General features: G+C 42.1%; 1 protein-coding gene across 1 annotated transcript in view; it reads left to right on the forward strand.

Annotated features, from left to right (window-relative positions):
• The window catches only part of ABTB3 (ankyrin repeat and BTB domain containing 3), a gene marked incomplete at both ends in the record, with an annotated part of 166,557 nt that overhangs the window by 71,929 nt on the left and 72,035 nt on the right, over positions 1-22,593 (forward strand). The gene's annotated exons all lie outside the window — the stretch shown is intronic.

Below are 22,593 nucleotides of genomic sequence, written 5' to 3' on the forward strand. Positions count from 1 at the left end.
TGGAGTAAACTCCTTGTAAAAGTAGTAGCTCCGAGTTTGAAGCCAGCAGCCTCCACCTGCCCTAAGCTTGTATGTACAACAGACTAAGTGTAACTGCAATATCTTCTTGTCAGGTTCACCTTGTCCAAATTAAGACAGGAAATTGGTTTTCTTGGGGCACGCTCGCAGCATTTACTCTCATTAAGACTTCCTGCTAATGTGAGTGCTCAGCAGTATTTTGCCTTTGCAGTTTACAAAGCTCATGGGTGAAGGCTGCAGCTAATGAATGGCCTCCTCGGTATTCTGTGGGCTGAGAAAAGCACCACTCAACTTGGAGGATTTGGCCTGACTTGTAACATTTTGCACTTCTGGATAGCTCATGAAGCACAGGTACCATGGGCCAGCTGCTCCCCTGGGGTCATGCTAGGTCCAGTCAGGAGAAAATGACCTTGGACACCTGAATGCAAGTGGTCACAGCTGACGTGCTGGCTACCTGCTAAGAGGGTCAAGCCATGGGCAGAAGTCCTTTCCCTGTGCCAGCTGCCCTGGTACTTTCACAGCATCTTCCCAAAAATGCCAGCCCCTTGCAGAGCTGTCAGTGGCCCAGCTGGCCTGCCTGCTCCCCAGCCCATGGTGGTTCCAGAGCCTGGCTGTTTGCATGGATGGGACACTCTGTCTCTATCCCCATCCAGGAGCCACCATGAGCAGATGGAGAAATTCTGGTTGGCTTATTGAGGACACAGCTGGAGCCAGGACAGGACATGGTCTGGGAGGGAGGGATGGAGAACATCTGGGATATTCACTCTTGCGCACTGCTGAGGTGCAAAAAGACCATTGATGTGGGTAGTTCTCTCCAAGTCTGAGCCACTCGTGTTCCTTTTGTTCTCTCTGAATGGAATAGAAAATAGCGTAACAAAGTAAAGTGGCATAAGACATGAGGGTCAAAGTACATGTTCTAGAAAACAAAGAGTTTTCAAAGGGGTGCTTTCTAAGGTTTCAAACATTTCGCTTTTACATGTGTGTCTGTGCTGCTTTATTAAGATGCTTTGAATCTCAAGCTGGAGTTTTTAAGTTGTGCTTCCTTGTCTACTTAAGCAAGGTGTTGTTTTGTTCCTACTTTCAAAGCTGTTGGTGTCAGGTTTGGCTTTTTTGATGTCCTGAAGCACGTGTGCTGGCACTGTAGCAGCATCCAGCTGCTGTTTCACGGTGAACTCCAGGATCTCATCTTTATTTCAGGACTTACATCAACAGTTTTTCTGACATGTGGGGCTGTTTATTTACTACATGCATGATCTAAGTACATCCATAAAGGTCTATTGTGGTGTAAGCAGTCTTGAAACCTCCTTTTGGTCTGGAAGCATTTACCTTCTGAAGGTTATGAAGCCTTAAATGTTCACTTAGTCTGTTGTTAATATTAGCTAAGAGTTCCTGAGCTTGGAACTACACATGGAAATATGTGGAAGGTGATCAGAAGGGCACTTTAATGTCTGTTGCCTTTGGAACTACAAGTGGGGTCCTGTTTTCTGTGTTAGTGGCGTTCAGGGAGAGAAATGCCATTGGGACATTCTGTTTTCTTGTCTTGCACCTTCTCAGATTTTCTCGATTTATTCAGTACCTGTTTTAGCAAGGTGAAGTTCATGCAAGTGACCATGTGGGAAGGTCAGAGCGGATCATTAAATGACTGAAGAATTGCCATTGAGGACACAAAAATCAGTCTAGATTCAGTCACCTCTACTTCTGACCTCAAATAAACATGAGATTTGGGATGTGTGGACCCACAGCGGTTCTTCAAGTGTTAAAAAAATGACTGCTGCACTGCTGTAATGCTCATCATCCTGGTCTGTTGGTGAACCTCACCCTTGAAACACGTGCTCTCTGTGCTATGTAAAGGTCCTCTTAAATAACTTAGTAATACAAACATTTTAACCTGGAATTAGAAGGAGTCAGCAAGCTCCTTCTGAGGATTTTAGCAGTAGAGCTGTGAGGGATGATTCAAGGAACCGAATTCATGGTCACAAGGAGGTGCTAATGATGATGATAGTGAAAGACAGTGCTTCCCCTTGGTGATTTAATGATGGAGAGAACAAACTGAAGCCTCCGAGCCTCTTGGCATCAGGGTCCTTAGAGACGGCAGACAAATCTTTGCTCAGTGCAGCAAAGAAAAAGCTCTTGGACATCAGCAGTCCCTGAATTCTCCAGGGTTTTGTGCTGCCTGTTGGAGCAGAGAACCTGCACAATGACCCAGATGGGCTGTTTAATGAGACGGTTCTCTAATGAGGGGATATCGTTTTAAAGCTGAGCAAATAAAGTGTGAGATGTAGTTTCAGATGCTTCCTTTTTTGGGTTTTACTGTGTGTTTGATTGTCCTACAGTTGAACAGGAAAAAAAATAAGGTGAACAAAAACTCTGGCATTGCGAAGCAGTATTTCACAAAAGCAGATTTGTCCTATGTTTCCAGATTGCCTGGAATATTACCTGTTAGAGATGGAAAGCCTGTTACAGCTTTTTTTTTTTTTTTTGTCCCAGGGGAAGGTGCCACTCTGTAGCTGTTCAGCAAGTGAAAAGGTGGCTAAGTGTACATTGCAGACACATCGATGTGAAGCCATCTATCTCAGTGACAGGAGGACAAAGAGACACAGGGGGTGTTTTGGTTACTTTTTCTTTCTTTGTTATTGTTTTTCTCTAGAATGAGGGACTAATCACTGTAATCTCCTGTTATTTCTGCTTTTCTTCCAACTTTACAGTAGTTTTTGCAGGTCTCTCTCAGTTTTGTGGAAAAGCCCCAAAAACAACAAAACCAAAACCTGGCAGTGGAATAAAACCATGTGTGGCAGTATGCATGCACAAGAGAACACAATGATGATTGCAGTAGTAAATTTAATGTGGCAATTCCTAATTCTGAAATACATGACACTGTGACTTTACTTTTCCTTTAGTGCAGTTTGGGCATACAGTAACTAAGCTGTTTCTAAAAGTTATGTTTTCTGATTGAGCTGTGTGTGGAATTTGCTGTAACTTTTGTGAGTTATCAACCCAAAAGTGTTGATTTGTTTCTTTATTTTGTTACCTATATCTTAATGAGTACAATCCTTTTCCTGTATGTGTGTGGCATTTCCCAAGTTTTTAGGATTCTTTGGTTTGTATTTAGTGCATATCCTAAAATGTGCAGTTTTTGTCAGCCATGTAATACTGGGCCGTGAAGTTTAATTTTAGGTCCAGGTCATGCTCACACTGGTCACTTAAACACTAGTGGATTGTTAGTAGATGCAGTATATTATAAGGTATAGGCTGCTTTTGCCATTTAGGGGGAAGTACATTGCTTTAAAAAAATCACTCTTTTTTTAAAAATAAGCCTTTATATTTTACAGCCTTACAATAAAGTCAGATAGTATGTGTGTGTAAAGTATTTATAGAAACATAAAAATTGTAAGAACAGAAAAGAAGGAATCCCTTCACATCACATCTCATTTCTAGTTGGGAAGTGCCTCATCTCTTCTGCACCTCTATAAAACCTGTTTCTTTGAGTGACGATCAGTTACATGGGGGACAGGTTTATTGCCATTCCCCCATGTTCTTGATTGTGGGCAGTTTTTTATGAGTATTGTTTCCAAGGGTTTTATTTTCACACGTGTGACGGCGCAGTGGCTGCCTGTGGTTGCTGGGGACGGGCGTAGGGCAGGCTGGAGCTGTGCTGATGTTGCCAAGTCCTGCTGGTGTGGCTGTCAGCTGGCAAAGCCTGACCAGCAAAAGCCCCAGGGGTAGCTTCCATTACATGAGCAAAATTGCAGCTTTTTGGTATTTCTGTATTGCTGTGGACAGGATCTAATGATGCAGCTTTTTATCTGCTTGTGTAGCTGAAGATTAGGAGGAGCTACTCCAAAAAGCCACCTGTGCTTGCAGAACTTCCAGTGTAATTTCCACTTTTTCCAGGTTCCCACCCCGCCTCCTTCTGCTTAATCCTCGCTGCACTTGCCAAATGTTTCCACCCTATTTTCTGGGTAACCCTACAGATAAGAGACAGCCATTGGAGTAAATCCTCATCTCTCTTTGTCAATTCATTTTACCTTATACCCAGGTTTTTCTGGTACATTTGCTTCTAACAGCATTGGTCTGTCCGTACCATTCACGGATTTACAGCTTTCTTGTCTGTTTATCAAGGCAGGAATAACATTTTGAGTTGAAGACTTGTAGTCTTCAAAAGTTTGAGGCGTAGAGAATTTTTTTTTAATTAGCGAATCCCATTTAAGATGCTAAGCAGAAATCTTCTCTTTTCAGTTGGCGAAATTATCCCAGTTGACTGTCAATCACACTCAATTACTGTATAAACTGGATCACTTCTAAGGTGGAAGTTGTGTTCTAATTACACTTTTCCTTCTGCAGCAGCCTGCTAACTTCACTGTCCTCCAGTTCTGGACCCAGCTGTTGGCCTTTATCAGTCTTGTGTGTTGGGTGGGGTACACTTGGAGGACTTGGGGACAGCAGCAATGGCCAGATTTTTAAGAGGACTGTTGTTAAACCTTATATTGTTACATTTATATTTGTTTTCCTAGTACAGTTAATTGCAGTGCCCAGCTACAGAAGTGATTTCTTGCTGATCTGACACCAGCCTTTGTGTCGAACCCTGTACTTAAATCTCCAAGTTTTCAAGCTGCAGCTTGGTATAAAGGCTTGATGATGTGATTATTTTTGTTGGCGAGCCTAACACTTCAAGATGTTCCAGAGTGAATAGTGATGGAGTCTGTCAAGTGCTTTCTTGCAATCTCTGAAGTTTATGATGAGTGAATTTTGCCATTCGGTGCTTTCCTCAGTGATTAGCCTTACAGTGCAAATCTGGTCAACACATGAGCTTTCAGGTCAAATTGTTCACTCCCCTCCTCTTTCAGATTTTCATGGGTATTTTTCTTTCATGTTTTGTGTTTAAATTAGTTCTTTGAGTTCCCTGAATAAAAGTTTAGGGAACTTGATGCAAAGTTTACATAAAATGACAGAGAAAAGTATTTCTGAAAAAATTACCAGCTAACTGTGTTAAATCTTGCCAGCCTTTTGTGAATACCCATCACTGAGGCTGGGTATGGCTGCCAAATGTTGTTTCCAGCAAAGACTAACAAACCCCAGATGAATTTTAGGTTAAATTACTTGTAAATACTTGGCTTTCGCATGTGTTTTCAGCTGAGGTGGTTAAACAAAGGCTTTGCAGAGATAAGTGTGTTCTGCCTCTTGTTTGGACAGGTTGCACACCTTATGGATAGCTCCCTTTGCATCTGCTTCTTCCTGTTGGGATTTTGGAAGTGAGTGATTAGCAAGCTACTGATGAGATCTAGTTATACCCAAAACCAAAAGATATTCCCAAATATTTTGCGCAGTGATCATCTCAGTGACTCTGATGGTGTTACTCCTCATTTTTCACTGTAGTGATGGAGAACTTGAGTTGGTACATTATTTTTATGGTGGGATTTTAAAAAGCCAAAAAAGCGGGTGAGTTGACAAACAAAAATGTCCCATCATCTCTAATCTTTATTGTGCTGACAATAACATCAGTATTTGTTTTGCCTTGTCTGAAAGCTGTTTCCTGCAGGCTTCATCTGGTTTAGAATATTCTGCTGAATCTATGGTCGTGTTAAAGTAATTTATCACTGTCTCTTGGCGTTTTTATTAAACTTCTCTTAAGAATGAGGGGGTGATGCATTTATAGGAAGAGCTGAAAGTAAGGAAATGCTGTGACATCCAAGCCAAAATTTTCAAGTTGTATTAGATTTTAAATCACCATGTTTTACACAATTATTAATTTCTGGTAAGTCCTTCGTGGCATATTTGCATTCAAAGCATGGTGTAGATGGGGGTTCTGCAAAGCACTTGGGCTCTCCAGTCCCACCAGGCAGCTCCAGCAGTGAGGGGCAGTGGGACCTTGCTCTGGCATTTGGCCCACAGCTTCTGCCTCTGTCCCCAAACCTGCAGGCGTCTTGTCTGTTTTCATACTGCTGAAGCTCAAAGTGCTGGAGTGACTTAGGAAATAATAATAAGGTCACAAACAACTTGCAAAAAATGATCCCTTGGTTTTGGACTTCTGCATGAATTATATGTATAGTACTCCATATTTTTATAAACTCTGTCAGTACGGATTCCTTTCTGTAGCGCTGAATTATATTCACTGTCTTCTCTTTCCCTAGCAGACAACACAAGCTTTTCTTTGGCATTCTTCTTTATCTTCCCCTCCCCCACCCCCCAAAAAAGATGAAAGAAAAGCAGAAGGCTTTGATAGATTTATTGCCTGTAAATCTATGAAAGGTGCTACTAAAAATCTCAGACTGAATGGCTGAGACACAGTGAGGATCCAGTTAAGAACCATGTCTGATGTGGTCAGTAGAGTCCTCTGCCTGTTTGACGGTTTTCCTAAAGCTCCAGCTTTCAGATTCCTGGGTTTTCTTGAGACCTTTTGCTCTGACATGCAGGAGAATGTAATTTCTATTTTTCTTGTTTGAAGCGATAAGTTTGACAACATGACTAGAGCAGAGTGTGCGCCAAAAGCTGTGGAAATAAAGCAGCAAATGAAAGAACTCCAGTTTTACTCATAAAAATATTACTTATTTTTAGGCCAATTTTGGCAGGTTTTGACATTTGGTTTTCCCAGTGATTAAATGTTTTAAAGTATCTTTGAGACTGTTAAACAGTTCTACTAAGCTACTTCATAACATTTCGCTGCCCTTCAATATTCACTCTGTATGATATGAAATGTCTGTACTTTGGTTCTGGGGTTTTTCCCCCTTTTCTTTGACTTTCCTGCATAGGCTGTACAGTTTGGTGACCTCTTTAATGAATATAAAGTGTGCTTTCGTCCTCAGATTTTTCTTTTGAGTTTTTTTTGGTTTTTTACAAGGCACAGTTTTAAGAATTGAAATATTAGCCATCTGGATTTATTAAAGTCACAGTGCTGTGTTAGGGGAGCGTTTTATTTTAAGAGCACTTCATTTTCACCTCTGGATAGCCAAGTTATCTTTGAAATGCCCCCAAGGAGCAGAGCGTGTGCCCTTCTGCTACTGAGGCCGTGTCATCATGTTTAAATGAGCCATCATGAAGCTCATTTTCCATTTTCAGAGTTTCTTTTGAGAGTTGGTTTGTCGATAAAACCTACTGAGGGAGCTGCCTGTGCGGCGTAGTGCTTCCCAAGGTGCTTTCTAAATGTGACTGAAACAAGCTGCCGTGGCATCGCTAGTTTTACAGAGGGATAAACCGGAGTGTGCATTGGTGTTTTTGGAGGCCAGGCAAAGTTGGGCTCACGGATTAAGACCTCTGAGCTCTGGTTTTGTTGCAGGTACTGATACCTCTGCTCCTATTTAAGGCAGCAGATTTGAAGTAGTAGACCTTAATTGTGTAAACTGAGAGGTCTAACCGAACCCACTGGAGTCATGGAGGCCTGAGGAAAATGAATGCTCTAATATTAGTTAATTGCTTTGAAGATATATATTGAAAATAAGAGTTCTAAGTATCTTGGTAAGTATTATTTCCTTTATTACAGTAATGTATCTCATTTTATGGGAGTTGTTTGCAGTAGCATTCAGTTTGTGGTGCTGAAGCAAACCCATCAATGTGCTTTACAAACTTGAGGGCTGGTTTGTGCTGGTGGCTCCCCTAAGCTGGAGGATGCTCCCCTGCACGTGCAGCTGCACGAGCTGAAAACCGAGCCCATTTCCGTGCCTGCCTGCAGCCACAGCCCACAAACCACACGGTGCCTACAGATGTCACGTACGTCCCTTGGGGGGACAGAGCAGGTCGTTCTCACAGGTCAGGGTGGCTGCAGAGGCCTCCTGCAGCAATGAGGAGCCCACCCAACTCAGGGCAGGGCTGGTTTCCCTGCTCTTGGACCGGCAGTGGAGTGGCTGTGTCATCAGCCAACATGCTGTTCCCTGGCCACCCTCACAGATTCCTGGCTGTAGGCTATGGCATGTGGAGATTTGGTCAGCAGCCAAAAATAACTAACAGAGGGAATTGAATAAAGAGCGGGTATTGGCACAGGCACAGATGCACCAGTGGGGAGCTGTCGCTGGAACAGGATTTCCACAGGCAGCCAGTTCACTGGTGTTTGTCACTAGCTGAGTTCCAGCACAGCAGGCAGCTTGCAGGCCTATGGGAGTCACCTTCCACATCTAAAACCCCCTGTTCTGCCCCGCTTAGCGGCAGCTTTTCCAGCATGTCCCACATGAATCTGCATTCAGTATCAAAACAGGGTATTAGCCAAACAATTTAATTGTTATTAGTCAAGTATCTTGCACCTGGACTGCGAGGTGGGACACTGTGGGGCTCTTAGTTCGGGGGAAGTGTGGTGGCTTAGGTACTTGCAGGGGTTTGTCTGGCTGAGATATGGGCTGCACAGGTTGGGGCTTGGCAGGGCCTGAAGGCTTCATGGTCAGTAGGTGAACTGCCATTATCTATCTGAGAGTCGACAAAAACATGTTTCTACCCAGTCTAGGTTCATGGAATCATAGAATGGTTTGGGCTGGAAGGCACCTTTAAAGGCCATCTAGTCACACCCCCTGCAATGAGCAGAGACATCTTCAACTCGATCAGAATCCTAAGAGCCCCATCCAGTCTGACCCTGAATGTTTCCAGGGATAGGACATCCACCATCTCTCTGGGAAACTTGTGCCAGTGTTCTACCTCCCTCATTATAAAAGAATTTTGTCCTTCTATCTAACCTAAATCAACTCTCCCTGTCTCACCAGAGCCTTCTCTTTTGCAGGCTGTACAGCCCCAGCTCACTGTTTTCTTAGAAGTGCTCCAGCCCTCTTATCATCTTTGTGACCCCCTCTGGACCTGTTTCTACAGGTCCATGCCTTTCATGTGCTGAGGACCCCAGAGCTGGACGCAGTATATCTCTATTAATACATTTCTGGTCTTTGGATAAGACATTGTCTTAGTTGCCCTGAATGTTGCCTTCGTGCAAAGAGATGCATGTTCTAGCTGTCCCCAGGATGTGTAATCTGTCTCTGCAATAGTATTGCATATCTTGACTATCTCTCCTTGCTTGCTTCAGAGTGATTTCTTGGTCAATCTGCTTTTGAAGCACCTAAATTAAGGCTTGCTGTACAATCAAAATGAAGTGCGAACTGGTGTTTGCTTGAACAGAGCTGTCTTTATATATTCCTGCCACACACCCCAGTTAAGTTGCTGTTGACTCACGAAAGGTAAGAGAATGGTAGATCACATGAATGCTATCGCACACTCTGCTGTCAGTTCATTCCCCAAAAGCATGCAGAGTGGCTTAGTGTAAGGATTATTTCCCATCATTTATGGTTTTATTGTTTTCCTTTTCAACCGCTGCTTTTATTAATCTTGCATGTCCTATCAGTAAACCACAGTTCACGAGTTCCTTATCTCAGTTGTCTACATCATATTGGTCTGTGCTGACTTTTGAGTTATGTGCCTAAGGACATTTTAATCATACTTTTATGGCACATGAAAGCCATTGCTTCATCATGTATATTTTCCGTGATTCTGAAGTCATCACAAAAATATTTTACTCGTTTTCTTCTGAGATTTTCAAGCAGTCTGTAGCAGTCATATTTTACTTCACCCTCTGTTATGATGTGCTGACCCCAGAATGCATTGTTTGTTGTATGAACATTTCAGATTGTGAAGATCCTGAGAAGCGAGTTCAGGGCAGTTGGTGTCTACATCTGCATCTTGTTTCGCTATCTCAGAGTGTGGTGGGAAAAGCCATGCTGCTGGACTTAGCCTTTCTGAGTCAAATCCCTTCTGAAACACTTTTTAGCCTAAGAACTCCAGCAGTGGAATTTCCGGGGGGCAACTTTGTAATCAATCCATAGCCAAAACCAAAGGACAGTTCCTCAGTTCCCCTTTCCAGCTATCTCTGAAGAAGAAAAACTTGTCTCAAAATTTCCATTTGTTCCCATCGTGATCAGGACAAAGTCAAAGTTACTTGGGGATCCTTAAATGTGAACTGGTAGAATTTTTAATCTTTATGGGGTTCAGTGTAGGGTGAAACCTGTATTCCCGATGTTTGTAATTTTGAGAACTGGTCTTGAAGTCTTTCAAACTGTCACGTTGTCCTGGCTTTTGCCATGATTGTTACATTCATTGCTTTAAATCACTTGAGTTGGAGATTTTTTTTTCCTGTCTGTTGACCCTAAGGTTTGTTCTGAATTCAAAGTTTCAAGTAGTGGCTGCTTAAGCAGAGTGGGGAGAAAACCCATGGTCCTAAGTCAGTGCAGGTGGTGTGTACACAGAATTGATTTCAGAAACCAAATAGAAATGTGTCAAATTACATAGCTAAGCTTAGTGGACAAAGCATACCACCTGAGTGCTGAACAAGGATGAAACTGTCTGAGGAAGGAGCTTTAGATATATGAAGTGAAAAAGTTTCACTACTTTCCTGTGCTACGGAAATACCAAGAACAATTTCCATTGTGGAAAAAGAAAAGATGCTCACCTTTTTTGTCAAACTTTCTCTGAATTAAATGTACTCTTTCAGTTCTCATACTGAAGGCTTTCCCCACAGCAGCCATGTTCGTGGTGACCTGCATATTTTGGAATATTACTAGTAAAGTACCATATCCTTCCACTGGCGGAACTGGGTTAGAAGCAACTTTCGTACACAATAAACCATTTTGAGTGTCCACTAAATCCATTGTTAGTCACTTAGAGACATGATTACCATGAAGAATTTGGACAAAAGAACAGTCTTTCTTTGTATGCAAACCTCACATCAGAAAGGATGATCCATGTGCAACACATCTTTCACACGTTGCGTCTGTGTAACTTATGTCTATAATGGTGCAAGAGAAAATTATAGTTTCCCATTTAAAATGAACAGTTTAGCTTTGCCTGTGCATAGACTAGTTCATAAATTTTTCTCTCTGAGTGCATTAAAACTTAGTTTAAAAGACCAGAGCAGGAAGAGAACGTGAACTGATTTACTTAATACGGTATTTTCTTGCTGATGGGTTGGTGCTCTGGGCACTATGTTCAGAAGCTGTCAGATGCCTGTGCATCCTTAGCACTGTACTGTGACTTAGCCCTTGCTCAGAATGCTTTGAGGAGAAGAGTCAGATGCTATTGCCTGTAAACTTTTGAGGTGGAATGGAAGCACAGATAAACAGGGGACAAGGCGTTGTAACCCATTGTTTGCATGCTGTCGGTTTGCTGCAGCAGGCACCCACCAAGAGGGGTGTACGTGGCCCTCCAAGCATCTCTGCACAGCCCAGTCTAACTCCTATGCCAGCTCTTAGCAGCAAGAATTAACTGCCGTGGTTACATATTTCTGGGCAAATGAGCTCAAAGTAAGTGACAATTTTTCAACAGAGGGTACTCTCTGGGAAGTCTGGTGTATGCAAATGCCTGCTTTTATTTCACATTGTATGTGCATGTATATATATGTATATATATATATATATGAACTCTATTTAAATCTCTTAATGAAGCTCATAGATCACTCTTGGCCTTGTGGAGCAGTCCCTCTGGCTAGGGTCAATGGTAGCGTGTTGTCCTCTCATGGCTGGAGACCACAAATCTGCAAGTGATTTAAATTGCAGAGTTCTGCCTTTTCACTAGAATAGAATTAAAATAATTAATTACAAATTTACTTTATTTTCAAACAGGATATTTAGTCTGTTTTTGTTCCTTTTCCTTCTGACATGCAGCTGAGGCAATGAAAACTTGCTTGTAGGTCTTGCAGGGTTGTGCATTGCAATTAAATTTCATGGTGTGCTTTTATGCTGCAAGACAGTAGTTCTCATTGAATCCATGTCTTTTCCAAATAAAATGAACTTCGTAATTCTCTTGTAATTCCCTGTGCTTCATATAATTGTTAGTATTAAGAAATCTAACCCAGGGAGCATTTTGTTGTGTTTATCCATAGAGAATGTGATTGGAATAGGTACAACTTCAGTTAGTTTAGGAGCTGTAACCACCTGCAGGATGCCATGAACACACATCTGTTTGGGGACTGTACCTCAGTGAAGGAAATGGAGTTTATTGTTACTGGTTTATTATTTGGGGGTCTTTCCTATCTAACCTTTTGACTTGAATGAATTTTGAAGATTTATATTCAGTTTCTGTGTCCGTCATCGCGTGTAGTGCTGCTTAAGTCAACCAGTCAGTTACGTAATGCTGACCCACTGAAACACTGCCTGGAAGTTTCCAAACACCAATTGGTTTCTTTCAGTCTGCTTAAAAGAGAAAAGGCTAAATAAATACAGCAGATGTGATGTAGCTGGTGAGGCAGTTACAGCTATCTGCTATATCATTATAAGTCCCAGTTGCTTCTGATATGGTCCAGCAGTATTTAGCTTTTTCTAGGGCAGTCAGTTCCCCAAAAATGATTTAAAAATACTTCTTTTTCCTTTTTTTAGTGGTTTTTTTTTTCTCTGTGTGTGTGTTTTTCTTTGTTGTTTCGTTTTTTTCATCTTAGTTTCAGCAGAGTTGTCTCAGCTGTTTCTAAAACCAAAGCTGTGGGGGCAGAACTGTGCCATGGTTTGTTCCTCAGTCTGGTTTTGGTGCTTGAGTATTTGGTGGAGCTGTGCTTGAAGGTGAAGCAGCTCCACAGGGCAGCCAAGGCACTGCTGAGGATTTGTCTCAGTCCCTGCAAGGGCACCAGTGGGAAGACATGAGCCCACAGGGAATGGCATTTATTCAAAACAGAGGATGGGTAAGATGCGGTCACGTCAAAGTCATGCTGGAAACCACACTGAACCACAAAGATAAAATAGCGAGCATGTTTATTCATTAACTACTGTCTGTTCAGTGCTCTGGAGAAGGCTCTGACATAGAAATGGTCATATTCCTGTACTACAGCAGTTTTGGTGTTTGTTGGTCTGTGCTGATCTGTGAGTTCGTATGTGAAACAGAGGAGAAGATTAATAATGCAAAGGTTCAAATCTCTAGATTATGCATAAATGAAAACTGTTTGACCTTTAACCACTCTGAAAATAAATGTGCAGCCATTTCTCTCTGGGAAAAGTAATAGAGGTCATAATTTTTAAAAAATGTATAAGATATTTTAGGAATAAAAGTGTGTACCTTCATGTAAAATCCAGAATGTACAAGTGCATGGGTTAAAAAGAACTATTAGATGTCTGTAAGATAAACTTAAGTCTTTTTCAGATAAACTGGTAGCCATGTAATGAGCTCATGCACATGAACACAGTTTGTATTATAGCTGGGTAGGGCAGAGTGTGTCTATCAGCTCTATAAAACCTGAATTATTTGAAATGGGTTCAGCCAGGCAATCTGTAGGGCAAGCGATCATAAATGTGTGCTAGCAGCATAATCTAACCTCTCTTCTTGTAAATTTTTTTCATTGTCTGTAATGATTTTGCCAGATATGTATGTATATAGGTTAACCTTCACTGGTCAGAACTGATTTATTGTTGTAGGTGTCTATATATCAAAGGTCTGAATGGTGAAATATGTGCTATTAACAGGCAATTTCTATCTAGTAAGCCAAGTGGAATTTTGGAAGAATGTAAAGGTTACTTTTAGAAAGGACTGTCATCTGGCTGGCATCCAGGATTTCCAGTCAGTGAAAATTTAAGGTGAGTATTTGGCTTTAAATACATGGCAAAACCCCATTGAAGCACATGCTGAAGGTTTCTCCTTTACTGAGGGAGGATGGGTACCTTGGTCCCATGCAGGTCACGGCTATCAGTCCTTGAGCTCAGGTTTTTACAGGTGGGGGCATCTCACCTGCTAGGGATACCCCAAGTGATGTACCAAAGCACAGAGAGACTGTGGGGCACATCCTGCTGAGGGCTTGTAGGCAGTTCAGGAGGTGGCCATAATCCTGTACCGTAAACTTCGTGGGTAGGTGGTTTTTATCCTGCTGTGATAATCCATTTGCTTAGTGTATCCTTAGCAGGGTGGGAGGGAGCATAGTAAATTCTTGGAGTGATGGAATACTGCCCTAAAGCCAGTAAATAGCAGCTTGTGTTTCTAAACTATCTTATCATTCTTTACTTTCATTAAGCATGGGCTTTCATGGTGGGGGTGGAGTGGCTGATCTGATAGTCATCTGTGCAAGCAGTTGAAAGGAAATCCTAATTATTTACCCTTTTCTGTGGGCTCCACACACTCCAGTTTACCCAAAACTTACTCCTTGGGGGTCTAACATCCTGACCCTAAGTCAGTGAGAGTTCTGCCAGAGCTGCCTGCATTTTCTTGCTGAAGCATGGCAACATGCAGCACCAGTGCAATTTTGTTCACATGTGTCCGGAGGCTCAGGGGTTTCATTGCAGCCCCTGCACGTCATGTGTTTTCAGGTTTGATGCCTTACCAACTGCAGACTTAACTAATTTTATTTATTTTATATTTATTTTATTAAAGCACATGCCTAGTGCCTTCCCAGAAACCTTTGGGGCTGATGGGTTAGTTGTTCAAATTGAAGGATGGTGATGATTTTAGCAGCTTTGTGATACTACGGTAGCATTGCCTGGGCCAGAATCCAAGGTTTTGGCCTTCATGGAAGGTGGCTTACAAAGCAAAGAGCAAGCACCCAGCTCTGCAGGAAGAGGTGTCATTCTCCCATCAGCCACTCCCCCCACCCTTGTATGGTCAGGTGTTTTTACCAGTTTGAATTGAAAACCATCCTTATTCTTGTTGTACGTATCAGGTTTGCATCAGCTTTTGCATACATAACCGGCTCCCAAGTGCAAGTGATTGCTCCATGGACCACAGGTGTTTTGCCACACTCCCCTCAATCCCATTTCCAGCTCCTTCCACCTGGCATATGGGAAGGGTGCAGTTGGTACCTACAATGGGAATGCCCCGTGCTCAGTCTCAGCACTGTGTGTCTGCTCTGCTGTGTGTTATTCATGGAGTTTTGTATAAGCTGATGGTGTTTCAAAGTGAAAGGAGGGATTTTTGGCAAACAACTCTTTCTCCTGTAAAAAGCATACTAATCTTTGCAAATATTGAAGCAAATGGAGGAGGTGTCTTTTTGGGTTTTCAAAATATTCTTGCCAAGTGCATTGTAGAGTATTAGTGCAACTGCTCAGAAGTGGAAGCACATGGGTGTTTTTGAAATGGTGTGCCTGACCCTTGAAGGCATCTGATGCATGGTGCCTGTGCCAAAAGAACGGTGGCACACAGAGAAAGCAACAGAAAATATGCTCTTTTGGATCAGGCATTTTGTGCTGCTTTACTAGAACAGTAGGTGCAGTACCCGGAACATGAGCCTGTTTGGATTGTAGGTCTTGCAAAAATGGAAGATTATGTACTTGTGTGGGGTTACTCATTTGCAATTTGATACTCAGTCCCTCTTCCCAAGAGGGCCAAAGCAGCGTTATTGCAAGAAGCTCACTGCTCACACATGATCGTGCCTGAAGAGCTGCTGGTGCCTTTGTCACACACTGGAGGAGATTGGGCTGGGTCAGGAGAGGTGCCGTATCAGCAGCGTGGGGCTCTCAGGCTGTGCCCACGTCACAGTTCTGAAGGGGAAGGCTTCAGTCCAGGCTGGGCATTTCAGGGGACCGACGGTAATGAATGAAGGAAATTACAGGCTCTGGGAAAGAGCATTAGAAGCTATGAATCACTGAACCCTCTCTGGTTCTGCTGTTATCAGCTGACAGGTCTTTTTCTGTAAAATAAAACCTATTAACGCATTCTTAGTCATTTTTGGTGACTCAAAGGCTTAAACCTTCTTTGAACTCTCAGTCTAAGAGAAACTTTTGCTTGTTTTTAGCCAAACCCATTTTTGCATGAGTTAGTACTCCTGTGCATGCCCAGAGTCACATTTCTACCAGTGTATGTCCTTTCCTCCTTGAGTATGTGTCTTACATCTTGCTGCAAGAGGCACTCTCATGGTTACATTGGGTGCCATCAAATCTGCATTTCTCCAAGCTTTCTCACTTGCTGGTACTGCCAACACATTCTTCATGCTCTTTTCTTCCATCAGATTCCCTGTGACCTCTCAGCTTCTTCTTGGGTTCCCACACTGAGGGCTGCATGTGTTATTTTTATTTGCATGTAGCAGAGAAGGAATATGATGCTGGCATTTTTAATTTTTTTTCCTTTTTTTTTTTTTTTTTTTTTTTTTTGTATCTGGATGTCTCCTATCAAAGAGTGAGACAAAACCTTTGTCCACGTATCGTTAGTTCCAGGGCAGCATAGCTTAGATCAGGGTAATCTCAAACTGATGGGTGCTCAACAATGAAATTAATGCTCTATGTCAGCTCTAACATCTCCCTGCCAAAAAAATCACAACTCTCACTGCAACTTTTATGGTCACTGTGACAGTGGAACAGCGTGACTGAGCAGAGTGTGCTGTCATGCAATTTTCCTCTTGTGAAGTTGATAAAATGCCCCTTTGTGGCCAACAGGGAGAGAGCAGTGATGAAAATCACGGGAAGGTGAAGGCACAGGGTTGCACATCAGTGCCCTCACTGGGGGACAGCACAGAGATAGAGCTGTGGCATCAGCCACCTCTCACTGTGCTCTCAGCACACATGTTGGCTGTCCAGCCCATGGATGCATGCTGGAAAGCAGCATCTTCGGCAGTACCACAAAGACCACTTTAGGAAACTGGGGAAAGACTTTGGGGATAAGCATGAGGAGAGGGATCTCCATTTCTTCTCTTGTGGACTGGCTTGCTCCATGTTCACTGCTTTTTTGTAGTTTGTTTTGAAGGACTTTGAAGTCTAGCAATTCATTTTGGCAAGACTTAAGATTTTCTTTTCTCTATATCCTAATAAAAATAAATGTAAAGCTGTAGTTGGTGTTTTGGGAGCTCAGTTTCTATGTTTAGGGGGATTTAATTTTCTGATTCTTCTTTGTTTTGTAATATATAGCCTGAACAGTCGAATCCATCCCGTGTTCCACTTGGTTGTGCGCCACTTAACTGCTTGGTGCTAGCAGAATATATCCTAATTTAGTTGAATTGTTGTTACTTGTAAACCATTTTAAGCAGCAGTGATTGCCACTCATTATCATTAGGCGAAAACTATTGCCTTTAGAAGGATCCTAACAAGGAGGACATCCCAGTTAAGTAGAATGTGCTGTGCTAAAAAACTTAGTTACAAGAAAAGATGTCACAGTTGCATTTTGTAATATAATTCTATTATCTTGTCTTCCTGTAGCATCTGCTCTCGTATCTCAGAGTTGCTCTCTGCTTTGGATGATTTAGTCAGTTCTGTAATTTTTAAGCATTATTGATTTGCTCTTCTCCTGTTTTTTCCAGGAGAGAAAGGGTGATCTCCTGTGGTTAAAACGCATAACTAGCCTTATGGTCTTTTCCTGGTTTTCTCTGACACTTCTTATTTCACCGTGAATCAGTTACTAAACTCTCCTATGTTTTACTTTCACTTTCTCTGTGTAGTAGACATTAATATTACCTTACCTGTGTAATGCCAGCGTCTTGAGGTGATGTATAGAGCTTTTTAATGCCTTTTCATGTCTTTGGGTACTGGCTGTTAAAGACGCACAAAGGCAGTGTCCCTTTAGTCTCTTGATTCCTGTGCCTGCTCCACCCTTTCTCGTTTGGGCTGCTCTGCCTACTGTAAGATTCCAGTTCTGGAAACTTGATCTCACCACCTAGCTTTCCCAAGTGCTTTGCATTTTCTCCATACAAAGCCACTCCCTGTTATTTAACCAGGTTGGAATGTGTGGAAAGAAGACACTTTGCTCTTCTTGCCTTGAATGGTTTCCAGGTTCTCCGTTAGCTGAAAGCAGTGGCTGATATGATTAGCTTTAAAGTTTTCCCCATGGTCTCATTTCTGTAAGGAGAATGTTTTCCATCTGCCTTGCCCATCAGGTGGACAAGCTGAGTCTGGGAGTGATGGCACAGGTTGTTTCAGACAATGGAGACCATAGAGTTTCTTTCCAGGTGTGAGCTTCCACTGTAGCAGTTTGTTTCACTTCACATTCACCAGCTCTTGCACTTTGGTGTCAGGATGCTGAGCTCAGGGTGCTGGTGATCCTGTATCATCCCTCAAAATCTGCTGAGCACCTGGATGGTATCCTTCTCATGTACTCAGGGTTGTCATGACTGCAGAGTGTGGGGTCAGGAGAATTTTTCGGCATGTTGGAATACCAGCCGTGTGGGGTTTGCACCTAGTCGAGTGTTTTGCTGTTCCAAAGGCAGCTGGCAATACTTTGACCCTTTTATTTTTTCCCATAGACCTTTATATTGTAGATCCCAAGAATGCTCTTTGATGCTGGTAAGTATTTTAGTACGTGAGCTTGTGGAATAAAAGGGTTTGTTGGTTTGTTTTGGTGTTGTTTTTTTTTTTTTTTTTTTTGTTGGATGTTTTGTGAGCGCTTGAACTTCACATGATTATTTATGAGAGCAGGAGCCTGGACTCAAAGACTCTAGTCCTGTGTTCCTATGTAATAAAACTTACAAATTTTGATGACTGAGGGGATTTCCTACTACTAAAGGTAGCCCTCCTGGGTGAGGTTGGCATTTACTTGAGCAATGTAATATGCAACACCACGTACTGGGGACAGCTCAGGGTTAACTACCATTTCCAGGCTCATTTTATATAGCAATTTGCTTTATATCTATCCTGCACACTTAAGTTCTGTAAACTCTTAGTAGGATCCAGCTATTCCTTGCAGTGGGAGTATAAACTCTTTTCCAGATAGACACATTTGCTTAAGATGTAACAGATAAATAAAGAGGGAGGTCAAAGATTATTTGAATTATTTTCTCTTGAAAGTAGGAGCACTTAAAGAAAAATAACGAGTAGCAAAGCATTCATGCTTCTGTTCAGACTCTATATTGATATGAAGAAGTCTGGCACTCTTTCCAAAGGAATGAATGGTGAAATGTGAAAGAAGTATTTTACAGTATTCACAGCACTCATATTTTTAGTGAAAACAAACACATTTGTGTTAGGTTTCTGCTAGATTCCTCAGCCATGGATGAATTTGAATGACATTGTCCAGTGGGCATTTTTATTAATTTAATGTCATTGGAAATTTCTTTTGTTTAGAGCATGGGATTTGAATACTAAAGGAGAGGGAGGAGGCAAAGAATTTGAAATGTGGGCGACATTGGGTATTACAGACCCATGAGTATAGGCAGTGCAGACTTCTTATTTGCCTTGTTCTATCACTTTATATGCAGATATCTATATATATATATAGATATATAAATTCAGCAGTAGTTGAATTATGGGCATGAGGTATGAATATGGGCACCATAGGTGCCACCACTTCAGGAATCAAGTGTTTAGCAAGAGCTGGTATGTAAGTGCCTGTATCTGTCTAAATTGAGAAACAGTGGAGAAAGCTTAAATTTTAAAAATATATTTTTTAGATGATACCTGTGTATTTAGGTGAAATTTGGGTACAAAACCCATATTTCTCCTGCCCTGAAAAGCTCTAAGAGGTCACAAAATGGCTGCTGTGTCTTGTGTTGGAGTTGCTCTTGACTCTCAGGTCCTTCAGGCTGTTTTGCTGGGGAGGCCCTGAGGAGCTCTGCTGAGACTGCTGCCGGGTGCTGAGTTTGGGATATTTGTGTGATGCACACACGCTTGTTGTGCTGCAAGGACAGCGTTGGTCAGCTCTGTGGCAAGCTCTGAAAGAAGTATGCAGGAAAGCATGTGTTTTTGTGCCAAAATCTGCTTTGCAGTGCAGGGTGGCGCATCAGCTAAGCCCAAGAGGTGGGAATGTGCGCAGTGAAACTGGAAGAGTTACCAGGTACCCCAGTCTCTGGATGAATTTGCATGAGGGTTTAAAATAACTGGTCCTTTTATAACTTTGGGCACCTTCACTTTGTCATTTTGTGCAATACTTCTTTGGGTTGGGATTTTTAAGTCCTCAGGGACTGAGCTCTGGCTTGTGCTGTAGCTGAGCCCAGAAGGCAGGAAAGTGTGAAATGTATTAATTGTGCATCAGATTTTCTCTATGATGTTGCTTTTTCTCTAGAGGTTTGGCGGGGAGAGGTTGGGGGGGACATTAGGAGCTTATCACTGTGATTTTTTTTTTTGGCATCCTGCTGATTTTAGAATGCATGCATTTCTCTTCTGTCTCTTACCTATAGATTGCAGGGTACTCTGAGGCCAAGGGCAGAGTGAGTAGAGCAATGTTGGGTGTGGCCCATTCTGGATATATCCGTGCAATCAAGTCCTAGGCAGATCCATGCCCCAAGGGGGTACAGAGACAAGGGGAAGCACCAGAAGAGGTGACAAAATCCAAATACACTGGAGTGCTTTGGTTGTCCTGCCTTGCTCCAGCAGTTCAAGCAGTTGGTGTGTGGCTGCTGCACACGCTGCTGGGTGGCACAGAGCAGACAGGGATGTACCGAGGGAGTCTGGCCCAGGATTCATCAGGCAACAGCTGACTGCTTAATTTCCACTCCGCTGAATCGGAGGGAAGAAGAGGGATAAAATAATGGGCAAAGGAGTGCACAGGGTTGAGTAACCATGCAGAAGGGAAGGACATTTAACAGTGCCAGTTGAGAGGAAAGACAGGTACCACTGTTCATTTCTGAAGATACTGCACAGAAATCTTTGATGTGGAATGACAGATAAAATTGGTGGTGACAGCCAGAAAAGGAAGGGGGGAAAAGTCCTGGTTTTCAGGCCTTTGGAAACTTGAGGTCCTCACCTGTTTCTCATGTTCAACACAATGAGGCTGAAAAAGCAAGTAAATAATACCAATTGCCAGAGAATTAAAATAAGGAAGTTGAACTGTAGCCAAACCAGTGAAAGATGATGGTGGCTTTTTAGATGTTTCTATCTATTAAAAAGATATTTATAATCACAAAGTGTTTATCTTTTCCCCCTCCTCTTCAGTTTGGTGTGCTCTCTTCTTCCTTGCTGTAGCCTTTCATCAGAAAATTTGAGCTTTACATCAAACACTGATAAAAAGAGAGTGGGATTTTCTTCTAAAAAGCATTTTATTCAATTTAATATTTTGGGGGGAAACAGTTGAAGCTAGAAGATTGGCTGAGTTGCATGCCCAAGCCATAAAATTCCTTTTCTCCATGCTCGTAAAAACCAGATTTGATCCAGCAAAATTATGAGTTACAAACAAATTTTCCATCACCCCACTGGTCACTTGCTGTGGTCAATTATAGTTTTGAAGCTGATATAAGAATCAGATGTTTGGCTATTGTGTGTGTTTGCTAATCTCCAACCCAAGTGTAACCCTTTGGCATGACACATCCTATAATTTGTCAAGTTTTCTAACAATGGCACATTTTGCATTTAATTTGTGCTTTTCTCTCCAAGAGCCTTAGAATATGCTCCCCTCACTAAAGACCAGAGTAGTTAATCATCAGGGCTGTTTGTAAGGAAAAGGCCTGGCTGTGGGAACACAGTCATAGGCAGAGTAGAGAATAGAATGTCTATATCCCACTGCATAAATCACTTGGAGAAGTATCTTCTGTACATAATTTTAATTTAAATTTTATTAATTTGAATTTTATTTGTAAAGTTATCTTAAACCAGTATATTTTTTCTCCAGACTTAAGGTATTTTTTCACAGAAAAAAAATCTAATTCATTTTTTAAAGTTGCCATAAAGCTGTTTGTGCCCTGGTTCTTGTTTTTAGAAATCTCTTACAATATTAGATCACTTTTACATCTGTTTCCAGCAGGGAAGACTCTTCCAATTTTGTCTTAATTTCTATCCATTAAAATTATAAAGAAGAATCTAAAAAAAATGAGAGTACTTAATAAAATATGCAGGCAAGCCTGCATTTTAAATGCAGGTGTTGTACTTCCCGAGCTCTGTACATCCACAGAATATAAATGTTGATCAGTGCACCAAGTGTTTATGAGAGTCAGCCTCTGAGCGATGGCAGGAGAATTTGAAGAGCTTGTTTGATAAGCTGTTGTTGCTTTCCATTCCTTACCTCTCGGCTTTGAATTCTTTCCTCCCTGGTGCTGTGTCAGGTGTCCTGCCCTTTCTCTCCAGGACACTTCCTTGTGAATTGTGTTACTCTGTCATGACCTTCTGCGTGTTCGTGGGGTTTTTACAAGCCTGGGACCAGAGCCAGGGCTGGGAATTACATCTGTTCCTGCTCCTCTGTCTCCAGGATCCGAACAGGCGATTGGGGATTTTGTTCTGGTGCCGCTGCTGTGTGCAGAGGATGATCCTAGCTTAGGTTGCTGTCTCATGGCCATGGTGGACAAGACTTTTGGTTTTCCCTCTCTATACCCCTGCTTTTCACTTTTGGCTGGGCCCATTGAACCTGTGTCAGCTGTTTCCTCCCAGGATGGATGTTTTTAGGTCTGTGCTACAAATATAACTTGTAGACCAAATTGGTTGCAGGGAGGAGATGGATGTGAGGAGGGGAATCCAAGGCAGTTTGGTGAAGCTAACAAGATGTCTGAGAAGCATCTCCTTTGAGGTGTGTTTCCTGGTCTTGCAGTGCTCCAAAGCATTTGACAGTTCTGTCAATCTGTTGACAGAATTACTGGTCAGTAGAATTAGATGTCATATTTACTGAGCTGAGAAACTAAGCAAGTTCTTCCCTTGAAGAAAAACACTAAATATGTACCTCGTCCTTAATGCATTTTGCAAAGTCTGCTTGGCCTATAAGGGCAGAACCCACTCTCTGTAGGTAAAGGAAGGAGTAGTAAAAACTAATGGAAGAAATAAATTTCCTGCTCCGGCTTCTTTTCAAAGCTAATATTTGGAGATAAGATGAAATTTA

This window comes from Coloeus monedula, assembly GCF_965178545.1.
Source record: "Coloeus monedula genome assembly, chromosome: 4".
Lineage (NCBI taxonomy): Eukaryota > Metazoa > Chordata > Aves > Passeriformes > Corvidae > Coloeus > Coloeus monedula.